General features: G+C 44.6%; 1 protein-coding gene across 5 annotated transcripts in view; it reads right to left on the bottom strand.

Moving 5' to 3' along the window:
• The window catches only part of SYT6 (synaptotagmin 6), a 275,557-nt gene that overhangs the window by 220,276 nt on the left and 36,883 nt on the right, over positions 1-18,398 (bottom strand). Inside the window, exon 1 of one of the 5 annotated variants that reach the window (XM_053313301.1) lies at positions 9,061-9,195. The exons of the other annotated variants lie outside the window; for them this stretch is intronic. The gene's annotated coding sequence lies outside the window, so the exon portion shown is untranslated. Of the gene's footprint in view, positions 1-9,060; positions 9,196-18,398 lie in introns of those variants that run through there. 5 annotated transcript variants of the gene reach the window in all.

Raw genomic sequence — 18,398 nt, 5'->3', positions numbered from 1 at the left:
TTTGGCCCACATCTCCTCTGGAATGGAGTGGGTGCGTTCACGTATTGGGCAGATTTACCCCCAAAGTCCCTGTTTGCTCTCAGGGAGCACTTCACACACTAAATTTAGGATTTCCATTGCTCATTAGAGTGCAATCCGATTTACATCTGAGGTTAAAAAAAAATCCGCTTTTTGCATCAGGATTTTTGAATAGTGGTGAGTTCGCAGTAAAACCTCCCAGAAAACTTGTGGTAAAGCCTGCTGTGTGGAGAACTCCCAGCTGGGGAAGGCACAGATATATCTGCACCCTGATGACACCCAATGCCAAACTCCTGGATGACATCCCTCAGTGATTTTATGTAGATGTTAAAGAGCACAGGGGGAAAGATAAAACCTTATATAGATAGGTCAAGGCACTGAGCAGGAGTCCTCCAGCACCTCCTTATGGAACTTAAGGAGGTCTGCTGGTCTTGTGGTAGCAAGCATGATTTGTCCCACCTGGTTGCATTTGAATGGGAAACTACGAGGCGGCTCTCACGATTAGTGAGACCCGCTTTTGCCAGTTTTGTGGGGAGAGCGGGCTAAGCCCGCTCTCCCCGCACATGAGCAGGACAGGAGCCCTCGGCGGCCAGATTGGCTGCCCACACAACTGCCGGCTCCATGATGAAGCAGGTGGGGGCTGGGGAGTTTGGGGGCCACGCGGGCCCCGGAAGCTCCAGTATGCCCTGTGCGAGTGCACAGGGCATACTGAGGAGACCCCCAAGCTGGGAGGCTGCTTTTCAGCCTCCCGCTGGGGGTCTACTCATGAGTAGCCATGCCGCAGCTACTCATGATCCCCAAAACCAGGTTTCCGGAGCGCTCGTGCCACAAACCCAGTTTAAGGGGTGGGCTACTTGAGCGGGTTACTTGCTCAAGAACCACCGGGCTCACAGCCGAGACCGGTGGTTCATACGATTGTAGGAAATTGGGCTAGTGGAGGCTAGCCTGATTTTCTACAATCATGTGAATAGCCTCTAGATGTGAGCACTGTAAGATATTCCCCTTGGGGATGGGGCCACTCCGGAAAGAGCATGTTCATGCTTGCATACAGAAGGTCCCAAGTTCCCTCCCTGGCATCTCCAGACAGGGCTGAGAGAGATTCCTGCCTGCAACCCTGGAGCAGCCACAGCCAATCTGTGTAAACAGTACCGAGTTAGATGGACCAATTGTCTGACTTGGTATATCTCCGCTTCCTATGTTACTTCATGACAGTGCAGGAAAGAGCAAAACCACTGCAACACAGGCCTCCTAACCCTATCTTTGTAAGGTTCTCAAGAAGAATACCATGGTTAATTGTATCCAAAGCCACTGAGAGATCCAACAGAACTAAGAAGAACCTTTCAGGGACTGTCCACTCTCTCTGTCCACTTTCCAATGTATGTCATCCATTAGAGAGAACAAAGCAGTGTTGGTCCCAAAACAAGGGTGGAAACCAGTTTGAAAAGGAATGACAGTTTTATCCAAGTAACCCTAGAGCTGAGTCGCCACAACATAGTTGAGTACCTTGCTGAAGAATGGCAAATTGGGGACTGACCGATAGATGTCCAAAATCTCAGGGTCTAGGGAGGGCCTCTTCAGAAAGGGGTGTACTACGGCCTGTTTTAGGCTTGGTTGAACTACACCCCCCACTACAGAGGCATTCAGCATTTTTCTGGCCCAATCAGTCTCCCTAACCAGCCAGATAGGGCAAAGGTCATGCATACACATGGGTGCTCTCACACTCACAATGGCAGCACTCTTCTAGCTGTTACTAAATGAACAAATCTCTCTAGCCTTTATATCTGTGTCTCTGGCCTACATTCAGATGTAGGATGCATCTACGCTGCAAGTAATAACATATTTGAAAATGTTATCGCTTTCTTCAAAGAACAATGGAGAATGTAGGTTTGCAAGAGCATTCAGAAATCTTTATTGGAGAACCAACCTGCCTTACAAAACAAAAACAATACTAGTCTCTTAAAGGGAACCATTATAGTTTGACATATTTCAAAATCTATATTCTTGGTTGGATTAGAAGACCATCTGTAGATGTTCCTAACAGTGAAAGTAGGCAGAATGTTTCAGGATTCAGTAGCCAACATGTTGTGCAGTGTTCCACATGTGTGGAGGAGTTGAGCTAGCATGAAGCTGTTGTGCTAGCTAGTTGTGCTACATCTGGAGCTTGTGTTCCAGACTGGTCTTGCACAACCAAAAGCCAGCTTGCAGCTGTGAAACTGCAGCACACCTAATTTGTTTCAATTCGAACTTTTGTGTGAGAGTGTTAGCGAGAAATAGTGCTCTTGTACAGATTCCATTTTTTGCACAACTACAACATCCTCTTGCATTAACACTTCTTCCACATAACCATTTCTAATCCTGCATTTAATACCTGACAGGTGTTTCTGCCTGGATTTTTCCATCTTAAAGAAGTTTAAAATTATAGGAATTTCTGTCAGGAAAGAATTTGGTTCAAGTGTACTTAGACACCAGCAGTCATCATTCCAACAGACATAACCAACTGGTTTTCTGACTCAGATTGTGTCTTGTGCAAAGTAGTGATGTACTTTTCTCTCCTTCCTATATCTTGCAAAACTAAGACTGGTATGTTGCACAGCCTTAATGTGTTTATATAAAGTCTGTATCAGATTGTGCTCAGAAGGAAAGGATAAGAAAGAAGAAAGCACTCTCAGATTTGCTGGAGAAAGACGCTTCAGGCCACAAACCAGCAAAATGCAAAGTTCAACACAGGCAGCTGGATAAAATAAATCATTTATCAGTTTGGCAGCAGAGACTATTGAAAAGGAATCGTCGAAGTACAGCCTATGACTGTACTTCGCATCCAATTAAATCCCAATGAGATCTGAAGTTGTCATTGGTGCAAGGGAGCTGGAGTGAGGTGGTTCTTAGCTATTCCTTTTGCTGCAGATTTCCATTAAGATATGCTATTAGTCACTGCAACGTACAGGCTAATATACTGTTATTCTGCAAAGACTGGGAAACAATTACTTGCCATGCATAAACATGATCCTGATCCAGAAGTTTAGATTAAGGCAAGTCATTGTCATAAATCAGTGAATAATTCCATGAGCATTTGACGCTATAGCATTGTTAAAAACTGTGAGTGGAAACTTGTTCACTGTTTAGATGGGAAGAGTAGAAGCTCTGCGTGCTCCCATGTCCTGCTTGTGTGTGAGTAAGAAAGAAGGTAGGAGGCTCCAGCAGGGATCATCTTTTCCTCCTACCTCATTCAGCAGCTGGGTATAGCTGCTAGATAGGATGGAGCCATCCTACTCAGAGGGAGGCTAGCCGACGGTCACTGCTGACACCTCCGAACCTGTTTTTCACTCACACATGTGCAGAAAACGGGAGCACACACAGCTCCCAAACTCGGGTAAGAGGCTTTATCATCATGTGAACAATCCTCATGGCTGAGGTCAGATGGAGCAGATAAAAGGTTCATCATCCCAGTGGTTTCCCAAGTGCATCCCTTTGTTTTCTTCCACACAGGTGAATGTTTGCCTATCACTCCTTATAGGGAAAGTAAAATACAGCGCTTGGGGATCAAGTGGCAGTAAAGGCCACTTCGCTCTTGACACTGGATGGCCTGGCCCTCACTAACATGGGGCAGGGGGGCGTCTGTGGGCAGAGTGCACAGAGATGAATTGCATTCCCCAAGAGTCCTTACAATACACAAATCTCCCGTCATCCACGCAGACTGCCCAGCTTGACGAGGCATTTTGCTAGTGAAAAATAATTTATAAGGTGTAGTTAAAAGGCACCCCTAATGGCAAGGCTGAGGGCAAATCTGCACATCACCTTTTGCTGAAATAAAGTTCTGATGCAGTGCCTTTGCCACCACATTGGGTAGCGATTGCTTTTTGTGAAAGAGTGTTTTCTCTGTTGTGGCAACTTTCTGAATCTCAAAAGCAGATGGATAGAACAGTGCGAGGGTGCAATGAAATTCAATTACGAGTGTTTGTTTATTATCTTTGTTGGGTCAGGCTCTTACAGCCTCTGCCTGTTCCTATGGGGGGGCCAAAAGGATTCACATTGAGCTGAATGCAAAAGAACTAGTTCAATAAAGACAGCAGTTTCCCTTGCGAACACACATTTCCCTCGTGATAATCAGGATGCTTTGTGCCTTAATCAGCAGCTCTCTAGGGTATAATAAATGTGGTAGTAGCAGTTGTCAATGCTTTACGCATAACAGATGACAATCTAATAAGCTATTATAAGCCATGCTGTGTATAATTATAGTGTGTGGCTGTGTGCTAACCTCCCGACATTTCACCATAATGCATTGTAGCAACATCTGTAAATGATTCAAGAGTACACATGGCTCAATCCCTAGGCTGGGGTTAGACAGCTGCTTCTGAATTGTCCACAGTTTGCCAGTGCCTTGTTTGGCCTGGAGCCATGCCAGATAGGGGTGTGCAAAAAAATCCCAAAATCCAGTTTGGTTTGAGTAGAATCAGACTCGGACCAAACCAGATCTGGTCCAGTTCTGTGCACACTAGAGCCGAGCTGAGTTCGGGCCTGGCTTGGCGGGGGGGGGGGGGGGGCAAAAAAGGCAGACTTATTGCCATTGCGAGGCTTTGGGGGGAGTCTCCTGAGGTTCCCCCTCCCCCTGCAGGCCTCGTCTAGTCATGTTTGGCCCCTTTGGGGCCATTTCTGGCATGTTACGGTCCTCTCTGTGCTGGCAGTGCCCATTTTGGAGGCCACCATGCATGTGCACAGGCCATCTGCATGGCTGAGTCATGACCCTGGCCACATAGATGGCCAGTGCACATGCACAGCAGCCTTCAAAAGGGATCGGAGATGACCGGGGGATTTGCTGGTCAGATATCTATCTATCTGATATCTATCTATCTATCTGACCGGGGGGAGCCAGCGGGGGTAGGGGAACCTCAGGAGACACGCCCCCCCCCCACGGCCATGGCAGCACTCCCCTGAAGCCCTGCAATGGTGGTAAGTCCACCTTTTTTGTTTTTTTAAAAAAACACCCCGAACTGGACATTTGAGTGTGAGCCAACCCAACCTGGACCAACTTGCACTTCCCTACTACCAGACGTCGATTTTACTTTGGAAGGGCAGGTGTGCATTCACATTTCATCCAGATTTACGTCAAAGTCCTTGTGAGATGTCAGGAGCACCCCATACATGATTCAGGTTTTTCATTGTGCATTGTAGCCTAGCCAAATTTATGTCTGGAGTTTTTAAAAAATCCACTTTTTGCATCGGATTTTTGGGCAGATTCAAAATATCCTATATGCCCCATAACTCGCAGAATTTCACCCCTCTTAATCCTGCAGTAAAGCCTGCTGTCTGGGAAAGGCTTCATAAACGTCTAGAAAACTCACTATCTCTGAACACAGATGCACAGCAATGCCCACCACCCCCATATTTGCACCAGACATGCTCACATGCGGCTGTATACCCTGTGGTTGGATTTACATCAGGAACAAAACTGCCCAGGCTGGTGGAAGCAGTCTGGTATAAGGGAATTCCCCATCATTTCTTGGGTTAATTTGTCTAATGTTTCATTTTAGGGAAGAATTAAAGATCTCCAAAAGAGTTGTCGGCAGGTTTTGCCCCTGAATCCTTGTGGGAATTTGGAGCTGGTCAACAGAGAGCTGGCGGAGAGTGTGAACTGGAAGAGACCTTTATGGCTGAAGCCCACAGTCATGAACTCACAAGGTGATCTTATGTCACATGCTTAGGGAATTTACAAGGTGATCTTAGAGCTGGCCATTATATTTCCAGCCTCAGCCCCTCACTCACCAACATGTAATTTGGGAATAGTGACAATGCTTAACTTTTCTTCTTAATTTCAATAGGACTACTTTAAGTAATTTTCCACATGTCAGCCGATAATATCAGCACACTTGGTAGAGTTGGGCTCACTGAGATTATTTATTAATATATTTCATTTCATGTATATGCTGCCCATCCACAAATAGCTCAAGGTGGTGCACAGTCAAAAACAAGACCATTTAAATGCCAGGCTGAAGAGGTGGGTCTATGGCTCTCTTTAAAGTCTCCAGGGAGGATCAACCTGTTAAACCTATGGGGAACATGTTCCACAACTTAGGGGTGGCTCATGAGAAGGCCCAACCCCAAGCAGCCACAAGATGAACTGGTGGCACCCGAAGACAGACCTCTCCTGATATCTTAATGAGTGGTGAGAATCTTGCAGAAAGGTACTCTCTTGGGTAACTCTGGCCTAAACTATTCAGGGCTTTAAAAGTAATATCCAGCACTTTATATTTTGCCTGGAAACATACCAGCAGCCAGTGCAGTTCTTTCAGAACAGACATAATATGCATGTGATTATGCTGATGGTGATGATGCAATTTGAGATGAATTCAATAAGCAGTTCTAAGAAAGCATTTTGACTAAAAAGCAGAAGGAAGTGATTACCCTCAATCAGTGGGGAGTACCCTCAATCTGAGTGAAGTAGTGTGGATGAGGGCCTTAATCTGCCTTCTTGCTGTATTGGGGAGTTTGGACCTGGATGTGCAACAAGTTTCATAGGGCATGAGCAAAAGTGACTGTCAAGCAGACATCAAGAAAAACACAAGCAGGCTGGCTTTGAAATCAGTCCATGAAGAATCTTGGCCAAACAAAAGCCCAACAGTGCAATTGCTGGAGACATGTCAAAGCAGTCGAGGAAAGAGATCAACCAGTGCATGCCATTCTTCCTCCAGGCCATGCTGAGAGACCCAGCACATTTTCTCTATCTCAATTTCCTCTAGATCTTTGTGCCTGTGATGCAGGCTCTTGCTACAACTGCTTATTGAATTCATCTCCTCCTGGAACCACATGTCACATTTATACTCCACGAAAGACTTCACAGAGATTGCTGGCTGAAAACTGCAGAAATAAGGCATACTTGGAACTGGGAGCAACCAAGAGCCATCAATTAAATTATATGGAATAGTGGAGTTATCTTTAGCTCCAGATGTATTCTTTACCCAGACAAAATGCAAGCTGGAAGTGGATTTGAAACAAATGCATGGTAATGAATACAAAATATATGAGTTTCCAGAAACAAAGCATTCAGGGGATGCCTTGGAATGTAACTAACATCCTGTCCAGTATGTCAGATGTTGGAATCACCTCAGGTCCTAAGAAGCATTAAGCATAAATGTCATTGGACCTTTTCAGTGCTCTGGTGTAGAAGAGGATCGGAGTTCTGTAAATTTTAGGAATAGTACAGAAGACATTTCAGCAGGTGCTGCTTTTTCTCAAGATTCCTATCTGTCAAAATATCCTTTTCTACACTCTTATGAACACAGGAGCCCTGCCGTCTTTTGCCTCTGCTTACCCAAGGGACTGTTTCATCATTTTTCAAACTTGGTTTTGCAATTTATTGATAAAACAGAAAACTCCACAGCCCACCACTAATTTTTTGCATGGGGTGGTACTTACTCTAATCCCTTATAGTATCTCAATCCTGCATGTGAAGAATCAGTGCTGCATGTCCTGTTAATACTCTTTGTCTGCAGATCGGAGCTGGAGCTGACACTTGTGCTCAGCTAGAGGAGTCACTGCTCCTGTGTTGTTTAATATCACTGTTGTCTCCATTAGCTTGCAAAAAAGAGGTCTCGTCCTTAGAATGTAAATACACAGCAACCATTTTCACAGGCAAGTGTGAGTCTCTGATCCGAGATATTTAATAGACAAAAAGCAAACATCTTTCCCCCTACCTCTGATGACCCAAGTCATGGAATGCCATGCACCATAAAATCCCATTAAAGCAAACAGCTATAGTGATTGGGTTCAATGAGCAGGTCAGGTAATTCCAGGTCATGCATTTGAAGGGAGAGCTGCACCATTTGGCGGCCGGGGGGTGGGGGGGGGAGAGTACATTTAAGAACACATTTGATGGACTGGATTATTGATTCAGTTTAAGAGGAGTCTGCATCTCCTTCCAAGTTCACAAAGAATGGGTGAGCATGATTTTACATGGTTAGACTCTGAAGCACTTAGAACATAGCAGAATTTTTGCTCTTGACTCAGAGGAACAAGCACCCTGGATTCTCCCCAAGGCATCATAAGGCCGGTTATACTAAGAGCCGAGTTCCTGGCACCCAGCCTGCAGTGCTGGCTGCTCAGTTTTCAGCGATGTTGTCAAACACTAACATGCTGTAGCATAACAAATGGAACTCGATTTCAAGGTAGCACCAATTAGCATCCACTAGCTTCGATGCGCTTAGTGCTCCCAAGAGAGTTATCTCCAGCCCATGTGAAATCTCTTCCACAATAGCTCCAAATTGTCCCCCAACACAGCATCATCAGTCCCAACAGGATATGATTTTGCAGTGTTTAAGTATAATTAAACAGACGGCATGACACAGAGAGCAGCCCTATCTTTCCCCGACCCTGACAATTATTGTTATTGTTAGCGATTATATCTCTGAGTTCAACAAAGCAATGTGATTAGATCTCTTAGATAAGCAAGGCACACAATTCCCAAACAAAAATGACACCGATCCCGGGAGCCACTGGAAAAAAAAATCAAACCAGCAATCAGAGCTGCCTGCCCAAAGGAGAAAGCATAAGGAGAATGATGGAATTACACCCAGAAATATGAACAGTGAGAAAATGAAACAGGGGTGGTGGTGGCGGGGGACTAAAGGAAGCATGGAGTAAGAAACAAAAGTTAAATGTGAAATAGTATTGGGAAATGAGATTAAGATACTCACATGTGCACATTAGTTGTCGCTGTGGCAAGAATTACACACACACACACAGAGCTCTGATAGTAGTTTAACAAAGGCAAAAGATGGTAAGGAGCAAACATCCGCAAAGAGGGGAAAAACAGCAGGTTGTCAGTTGCATTCTTCAAAACAAAGGAGAAAGCCTTTGCTCTGGCTTGAAGTAGCTACATGCACATGCTGGGTCTCTCTCTCAGCACAAAATATCTGAATGCAAAATCTACGTCTCAGACCCCAAACCGCACCTGCCTCCGAGGCACTGCCAGTGAAGGCAAGCTAGGGATTTTTACTGCCATGAAAGGGAACAGCAATGAAGAAAGCAACTTTGTGAGCTCCCACTTACCAGGCAGCTTCTGCTCCTGAGCCTGGCTTCCCTGCACCTTCCTCAGTCCACTCCACACACAATTAGCAGCAGCGATGAGGGCTGTGTTTCTATGGAGTTTGAAATTCGGTTCCCTGACTATGCATGAGGTGACTGCAGCTCCACTGGAATCAGCTTGGAGGTCCACATGCACAAAAAGTCTACAAATCTGATCAGCCTCTGAACACTGCTTAGAGAGTGATGTCGCCAGCCAGCTTTCAGCTCACATCTGGGCATGAAGCATTCATGCGCATGCACACACAGTCACACACACACACATTTCGATGTGTGCAAATGATTTGCACATGCCCGCCACCTGTTTTCAGCTAGATGCTTTTGTTTTGATAGCCACATATACATTTTTATAGGTTTAAATGCAACACTATCTGCTGCAGCGAGAGTCAGGATGTTGGGTGGTTGTGGCACTGTCCTGCTGTAGGCATTGCTCCAGGAAGGCTTGGCAGGGAGCTTTTGCACACACTTGGGGTCTTAGATGCCATCAGATGTCTATTGAACACATCAAAAGTGGTATTACTTATTATGCATATTGTTTAAAAATAACACTTGTACAAATACACACTAGTTATGCACTAGAAATAAGCCATTGTTTTCGTTATTTATTACTAAAATTTAGTACTCCATAAATACCCCAATAACTAATTCTATGAGTTCTCACAGCAGTTTTGTTTTATTATTCTGCTCCTCTTTTTAAGGCTTTACAAAACGTTTATGTAATGGTATAACCTGAAAGTAACCAATTTCCATCACAGGCCATCTCCAGGATTTGAACCCAGACCAGCAACATGAAAGTAACAAACAGCCAAATCATTTTGCACTAGGGACTGAAGAAATGAAGAGGTCTAAAATGGTCTAGAAACCAAATCCAATGAGAGAAGACTAAAGGGAGATATGATAACCGTCTTCAAATAACCAAACGGCTGTCACACAGAAGAAAGAGTGTGTCTGCTCTCTGTTGCTCCTGAGCACAGGACTAGAACCAAGGGGGTGAAATCACAAGGAAACCGATTTAGACTAGACGACAGAAAGAATTTCCTACATGTTTGACAGTGGAACAGTCTGCCCCATGCAGTGGTGAGCTCTCCTGTGCAGCAAGTTTTCAAACAGAGACTCGATTGTAAATTCTTAGGGATACTACAGCGGGGATTCAGCTAAAAGGCCTCTAAGATCCTAAGTAAACAAGAATGTGATATGTGGGGTAGCTATTAGGGAGGGTGTTATCACAACCCAAAGTCAAAAGAATCCTCAGGGACTTTTACACACAGCAGGTTTACTGGGAGGCTTTACTGCAAACTCGATGTTGCCCCCCAAAACTGATGCAAATAGTGGTTTTTTTTAACCCTGGATATAAATCAGGCTACACTCTAACATGCAGTGAAAAACCCAAATTGTGTGTCAACTGCTCCCCAATAACTTGCAGGGACTTCAGGGTAAATCTGACCAATATGTGAACGTATCCCCTCCATTCCGGAGGAGATGCCAGTTAGAGGGCTCTAAGTGTCCCGTGTGAAAAACTTCCAGCTAAGCAAACAGAACTTATGACTAGGTTCTCTGGCTTGCCCTTTGAAACATCATACCCTTCCATGTTTCACAGCTGAAAATAGGGGCAATACTCACAAAAGCCCAATTCCCATACAAAGGATATTTGCTGGAGCGCTCCCCGACCCTGGTCACTATTACACACTGATGAAGGCTCTATTCCACCTGCTGTTGTATATTGCATTTGTTTTCCCTGAACAAGCCTGTCCTGGGCTGATTTTCCAGGGGATTTTTTTTACAGCAAATTTACTTCAAAGTTCCTTGGGAGTGGTGGGTGTGCATTCACACATTGTGGGGGTTGTGGATATCAGGGCTACCTCAAAATCAGGATATCACATCAGGGTATCGGGGATACCTTAACATCCCTTAGAGGTATCAGGGAATGCTCCATACACGATTTGGGTTTTTCCCTGCGCATTGGAGCTTAGCTCGAATTATCCCCATGGTAAAAAGTTCTTGGTGGCTTTTTGGGATACTTTGAAGTACTCAACGTTTCTTCTGAGATGGATAGAGGAGCCATAGTGATCAAGCAGTGACTTTTTTCTGTGCATTTATTTTTATATTTTGCTGGGTGATCTTGCGAAACACCAGCAAGACCACTATCTTTGTCAAGTCAGTGGTCTTCCACAAGACCACTGACCACCGGGGAGCAGGGGGAATAAATAAAAGAGAGAAAAAAAGGATTCATGCACCTGCCTCTGTGCATCTCCACCTGCCTGGCTGGCTTTTCTTGCACTCCCCACCTCCTCTGCAGCTGCTTTCCAGCCAGGAGGGTGGGCGGGGCAGGGAGGGATGGAGGGAAGCCCCCAGCTGGGTCATCTTGCAGAAGCCCCCCTAAAAACAAATTCATTGAAATGATAGTTTTTAGAAGTGCTCACCACACATGCCCAGTAGGAAAAAAACACAGGCGCGGCATCCTGCCTACTATAGAAAGCCATTGGCCAGAGAACGACCCAGGAGCAAGTGGTATGAATGGTCCACTGGAAAATTCAAAAGGAACGGAGAGGATATTGCATCAAAGCTGCCCTATGCGAAAAGCCTCAGAATTGTTATCATTTTAACTTCAGGCTGAAGCTTCTGTGTGACTTCTGTGTGACTAATAATTAGTCACATAATCCCGTGATTAAGCCTACCATCTGGGAAGGCCCCAGCCAAAATGGTAGTCTGGGTTACAGATACTACACTGGATAAGGGTCGCTGTCCTGAAGTAGGTTATTGGAAGTTCCAAATATATCACAGCAGCTGCAGTGTGTGAAATGATGGGCTGGGGACTGCATAGTATTCCCGCATTTACGCATTTCAAGTGAGCACCCTGAAAACAGGATGCAGCTTCTCTCCTCTCTGTGATCGGACTTCTAGAGACCTGGAGCTGAACATGCACCCTGAAGAATGACAACATGAGCTTCCCACACTGATAACAGTTTTATAAAACATATCCCAAAGACAACAACATGAACAGGGATTCATCCAGGGCAGGAATCACCTAGGGAGAGCTGAAGCACATGAGAAGTCATAAGAATATTCATACCTCTTTAATGAAATACTTTCTTCCCCAGTAGGGATGTGCACAGAACTGGGCAGGGGGAGATCAAAGCCAGGAGGGGTGACTTTAAGGGTGAGGGAGGGTGCACTTAAACCGCCTTCCACTCCTCCCCCCCCCCCACTGGAGCTCCATTTGGAAAGGGACCATCAGGGCAGCAGTGTACCTCCCTGCCGCCCCATTGCCTCCTCAGTCCAAATGTCACCGGAAGTACCTGACACATCTGTGCACGTTGGCAAACATGCATCAGGCACACGAGTGTGATGTGTACTCACACGCACCAACGCATGCAGGCATGCCAGGTACTTCCGGTGACGTCAGGACTGAGGAGGCAACAGGGCAGCAGGGAGGTATGCTGCCATCCTGACGGTCCCTTTCATAATGGAGCACCAGTGGGGGGTGAGCGAAGAGAGGGGTAAATGCACCCTCCCCTGCCCTTTAAGCCAACCCCCCCCTTTCAAACCAGCAGAACTATTGGTCATTCGAACCAGTTCGGAGGCCCGTAAGGGCCCATAAAGGGCCTCCGAACCATTTCTGTGCACATCCCAGTTCCCCAGAACAAAATGCAGAAATGGAGTCCTACACTTGAGATGAAGTGCTGATAGTATCAGCTGCTCTCTGTACACAGGAACATAGGAAACTGCCATATACTGAATCAGACCATTGGTCTATCTAGCTCAGTATTGTCTTCACAGACTGGCAGCGGCTTCTCCAAGGTTGCAGGCAGGAATCTTTCTCAGCCCTATATTGGAGAAATCAGGGAGGGAACTTGAAACCTTCTCTTCTTCCCAGAGTGGCTTCATCCCCTGAGGGGAATATCTTGCAATGCTCACACATCAAGTCTCCCATTCATATGCAACCAGGGCAGACCCTGCTTAGCTATGGGGACAAGTCATGCTTGCTACCACAAGACCAGCTCTCCTCTCCTGTAACCTCTGTAACCTCTATTCAGACATTAGATTGTACTTGTATATAAGTGTCTGAATGTGAATAAATGTATATGCATACAGGTCTGTACACACATATACACTGTACACAGATTGCATGTGTACAATCTGAACATAATATGTGAACAGGGCTTGCATGTGCTGGGATATGTTCCTGGAAAAGGAGCTGCTGTACACGCACTGTTTGTAAACCCCTGTAGCTCTCTGGGCCCATTTTTATCACAATATAGAAGGAAATTTCCCATCATGCAGAGACTTGAGTCAAGTTTTGAGGAGTAATCAATCAATTTCAGTGAAGTACCAGGCAGAACATAAAAGTGCATGGAAGGTTATGACTTAAATGAATGCAAAGCAAGGTGTGACAAAAGACAGAAAGGTTATTTAAGACCATTCCTCTCCTTCCTTGGCTCCTTCCTGTCACTTTCACTAGCACTATGCTGTCAGTGCTAGAGCATAAGGCAGTCAGGCATGCAGCATCCTGGAGGTATGAGTCCCAGAAGAATGGGACTGGAGCTCAGGAGGAACTGCTGTGACAAAACTTGTAAGAGACCAGCTAGAAATGATGGGGCAACTCAGACAGACAAGAGGGAATGGGGAATAGGTACAAATGCTGGGAGTGCAGAGACTTCAAAGGTACCTGGACAAAGGAAGGAGAGCTGGTCTATTGGAAGCAAGCATGAATTGTCCCCTTTGCTAAGCAGGATCTGCCCTGGTTTGTATTTGAATGGGAGACTACTTGTGTGAGCACTGTAAGATATTCCCCTCAGGGGATGGAGCCGCTCTGGGAAGAGCATCAGAAGGTTCCATGTGGTCTTGTGGTATCAAGCATGACTTGTCCTCTTAGCTAAGCAGGTTCCACCCTGGTTGCATATGAATGGGAGACTACATGGAGCACTGTAAGATATTCCCCTTAGGGGATGGGCTTGCTCTGGGAAGAGCATCCAGGTTCTAAGTTCCCTCACTGGCATCTCCAAGATAGAGTGGAGAGAGACTCCTGCCTGCAATCTTGGAGAAGCAACTTCCAGTCTGTGTAGACAATACATGATGGTCTGGCTCGGTATATGGCAGCTTCCTATGTTCCTATAAGGCCAGGCCAGGGGAACCAATAAGCTGCCTGTTTGGGGTGCAGCTATGATGGAACCTGAGAGGATAATATAACTGTTTCAATATTTTCTTTGAAGCTACAAATGGCACTAGATCTGGCCTCAGTGGCACCTGACATGGCTAGGGAAGTCTTCAGGTCATCATGGCCTCTTGGGTGGCTCAAAAATAGTTAGAGAGGGGTATTCAGGGCCCAAAGCCTGGCAAAAGACAAAAAATATGTACAGATCACAAGTGATGCCAACCTGGAAATGGTTCTGAAAAATATAAATGCTTTACATGTTTGATACTAACATGGTTTTCTCACATGACACTAAATCACAGCTTTGCATCATTGGTACCAGGGATGAATGTTCTAAGACAGAATGTAGAACACAGTTATTTTTTTTACTCAAATCCACTGCCTTCAAGTTCAAACCATTGGAAGTTGGGTTTTTTAAAAATGATCAGTAGGATGAGTGGAGGTCCCTGCATCAATGGATGAGGGCCAGTTTCCTCCCACTGCAAAGATATCCCCACATACAACACTTTGCTTTCCCCACAGGAGCCAAAGGCAGCAATATACTTATATGGGAGAAAGTAAAGAGTTACTTTCTGGAACCCTATTTGCATGGGGAAGGTGATACCTATACCTCCCTTGCTGATCCCAGTGTACGTCTCCCTTGCTGATCCCTCCCTTTACCTGCTGCCCAATGGCATCCAGTAAATCCTATTAAAAATTCCCTAAAGTTAGAATTAAGCCCCACTGCGTTCAGTGGGACTTATTCACAGATCAGTGCAACTGTTGTCCCATGAAACACAAGCCACTGAGACATGAACCTGTTTTATCTGTATAGCCCTGCAATGACTTCAATTTCTTTGTCATGCTACAGTGTGACAAAGAAATGGAACCCAAGAACAGGCTCATGTATATTATTACAGACCAATTAATGCACAAGCCCATTTAAGCTTCAGGTGGTACAAGGAATATTAGCAATGAGTCGTTAACTCAGTTCAGTCTTCCCAGAAGTGACAGCTTAGTTCCAAAAACAAACTGATTCACTTTGTAGTATTAGACATTCATTTTCCCCCTTTGGTCAAGACAAACCAGTGGACAAACCAGGGGGAAAATGAATGTTTAATACTACAAAGTTAATCATGTAATATAAAATGCTGTTAGTATTTTAGGGTGCCTCCTAGAAGGAAACTCCAGCATTTTGTTCTAAAAGGGTGAGATGCGGACATTACATTAGCAGAGTATAGGGGAAAGAGGAAATATCCCTATACATCCCAGTTTTTAGGTCTATGAGCAAACTTTTAGTATTCACAGGGTCAAACTAGCATGTTGCAAGCATGGAGAAGCCGCTGCCAGTCTGTGAAGACAATACTGAGCTAGATAGACCAATGGTCTGACTCAGTATATGGCAGCTTCCTATGTTCCTATGGATCCATGCAACCATTCAGTGCATGGATCAGGAATCCACTCACTCAGAGGCATATGTAGGGAAAATAGTGCCTAGGGCAAGCACTGAAATTGCGCCCCTGTCCAAACATCCGACACCCATCTTTCAGATAACTTTACCATAATATCAGCTCAAAAATACAAGTCAAGCTTGTTAAACTTTTAATATTTCAAAAAATATTTAGCAGTGGATGTAGCCAGACCAAAAAATGCTGGAAAACTACACATTTCAGTATGTTGGGGCTCATGAAATACCCAAATACTATGTGGAGGTGTACTTGGAAAACTAAACAGAAGTGCCTGTCTAATTCTCTACTATGCATTGTAGCATCACTGTTACATAAGTTTTAAAAATAAATGGAGAATTTGGCTTTTCCCAGATACTCTGAAAATAATTAAAGGATATGCAGAGTCAACTGTGTCGCTGCTTGGAATATATTCTAGTATTTCAGAAAAACAGTTAAAATGAGAGAAAGAGAGCAAGAAACTCCCAGTGGGCCTTAATACTAAGGATTTCACACTGATTCAAAGACCAACTCACCATTAATAGCCATATTATTAAGACACCACATTTAACTCACTTATCACAAGAAGCAAAGTAAGAGCAAATGAATACAATCCTAGCTCATAAGCATCAGCTCAGTATTCACAAGCCCTGATTCTCTGTACATAGTGCCAAACTGAATATGTGTACAGTGACTTATATTATATTATTTTTTTTAACCTGTAGCCCCTTTGGGAAGCTTCCTAAAGGCTGTGGGGTGGGGGGAGAGTAAGCAAAGGTTCCCCCTCCCCCCACTGGCCTCTTAATTCACCGACACAGCCCGTTCTGGGCTGATTTTCAGGCCTGTTTAGGCATGCAAAGATTGGTGTGGTAGCCATTGTGGAGGCTGCCACACATGCTCAAATTGCCTCTGTGAGGCCTGGCAAGGCCTAGGGCCTCACAGGGACCATTTGAGCATGTTCAGTGGCCATTTTTAAAAATATATATTTTTAAATGGCCTCTGAAAACAAAATGGCCACAGCACATGCTCAAATGGCCTCTGCAAGGCCTGGCATGGCCTAGGGCCTCACAGAGGCCATTTGAGCATGCGAGGTGGCCATTTTGTTTTCGGTGGCCATTTTTTAAAAAAGTTCATTTTAAAAAATGGCACCCCCCTTCAAGTGGTGCCCGGGGCATGTGCCCTGCCTGCCCCACCCTAGAAACTCCCCTGCTCACCCTACAACACCAACCCACATTTAATACACCACATTTATGAATTAATCTCTGTGTATGGCCACTTAGGATATAGATGATTTTATATATATATATATATATATATATATATATATATATATATATATATGACATAATTCCTCACATTACTAAATTGCCTCAGATACAACTGCTGCCTCCCACTGTGCCATACCTTGAATTAAGGAGTTCAGTTCATTGTGGCACTTATGTGTGCCAACATTACCACAAATCCTTAAAAAGTTTCTGCTGAAATATGACGTTTCTTACACACTAAAGATCTGGAAGGAAGAGGGCTTTGTAACTGGCATCATTTCATTCCTGGGAAGAACGGGCTGTGCATTCTGTAGAACCTTGCTTGTGGGAAACAGCCCTGCTTGCAGTTATCCAGCATCACATGTGGCTTCCAAATTGCCAAAGGAGATGCAGCAACAAAATGTGAAATCGATAGACAATTATTGTCAGTACAGAAGCTGCCTATCAATCCAGAGCGCCACTTTGGCCACCGAGTATAAAGGAACTTAAATGACCACAGAACAATCCAACAGCTCTATTCTGGGCCATTTTACAGCAGGACCATGTCTGCACATATCAAACCCCCAGGGTGTAGTTCATTATCTGAAATGGAAGCAAGTACCTAATCAGAATGTAGGAGCTGGTATTCAAATCAATCAGCCACCATGGCTCTTGGCTAAGCTCCAGGAAATGGGCTTCACACTATGTTGCTGCTACACACCAAATGCTACATGTGTGGCTGATGACAAAGAAAGTGGGGTTTTGAACCATCCTTCAAAGGACTCCTGGAAAGGGGACGGGGCACAGAACAAACTTCACTGATCCTCCTTTCCGGACTGAGCAAATGTATGTGTTTGAAATAATCAGGGTGGATTTCACCTTTATCTCTTTTTGGATGTAATTTAAGTGCTCAGTGCATCTTTCTATCCATGCAAACAATATACACTCAAGTAGGGTGGTGTCCAAACTCTGCAGTAGATCATCCAGAGATGAACTAAAAGATGTTACAGTCAATAAAATCCCTTAATTATTTAATGTGATGTTGATTCCTGCAGGTCACCTCACTTATTTCATGCGGGTGGCATTCTGCATTGCTCATAGTGCATTTGTATCTGATAACCTGCAGGTTACAGTGCTCCTGTCCTACAAGCACATTCTGGGCCCACATATGCTCATTTCTTGTGGGGCAATCTGGCTCACCCTACAGACAATTTAATTTAAGTCATCTTGCTGCATCCTTTCTATTAAAAGTGTCTAAATACACACTCGTGTTATAACTGCATTTGCTTTTTAAATAATTTAAAGATAATGAATGGCAATATGTTTTCTGCATTATGGAGATAATTGAGGCAAATAAAGAATCACACAAAATAAAATCCACATTCTCCCATTTTGTGCTGGGGAACAGAACTGGGTTACAGAGAAGAAATAAACCTGTGTCCATTCAGTTCATTTCTATCCACAGATACTTTTGCAATAAGAGGA

The sequence above is a fragment of the Hemicordylus capensis genome, chromosome 4, assembly GCF_027244095.1.
Source record: "Hemicordylus capensis ecotype Gifberg chromosome 4, rHemCap1.1.pri, whole genome shotgun sequence".
NCBI lineage: Eukaryota > Metazoa > Chordata > Lepidosauria > Squamata > Cordylidae > Hemicordylus > Hemicordylus capensis.
Note: the sequence above shows the minus strand (reverse complement) of the source record. Positions and strands in the feature narration are given on the sequence as shown.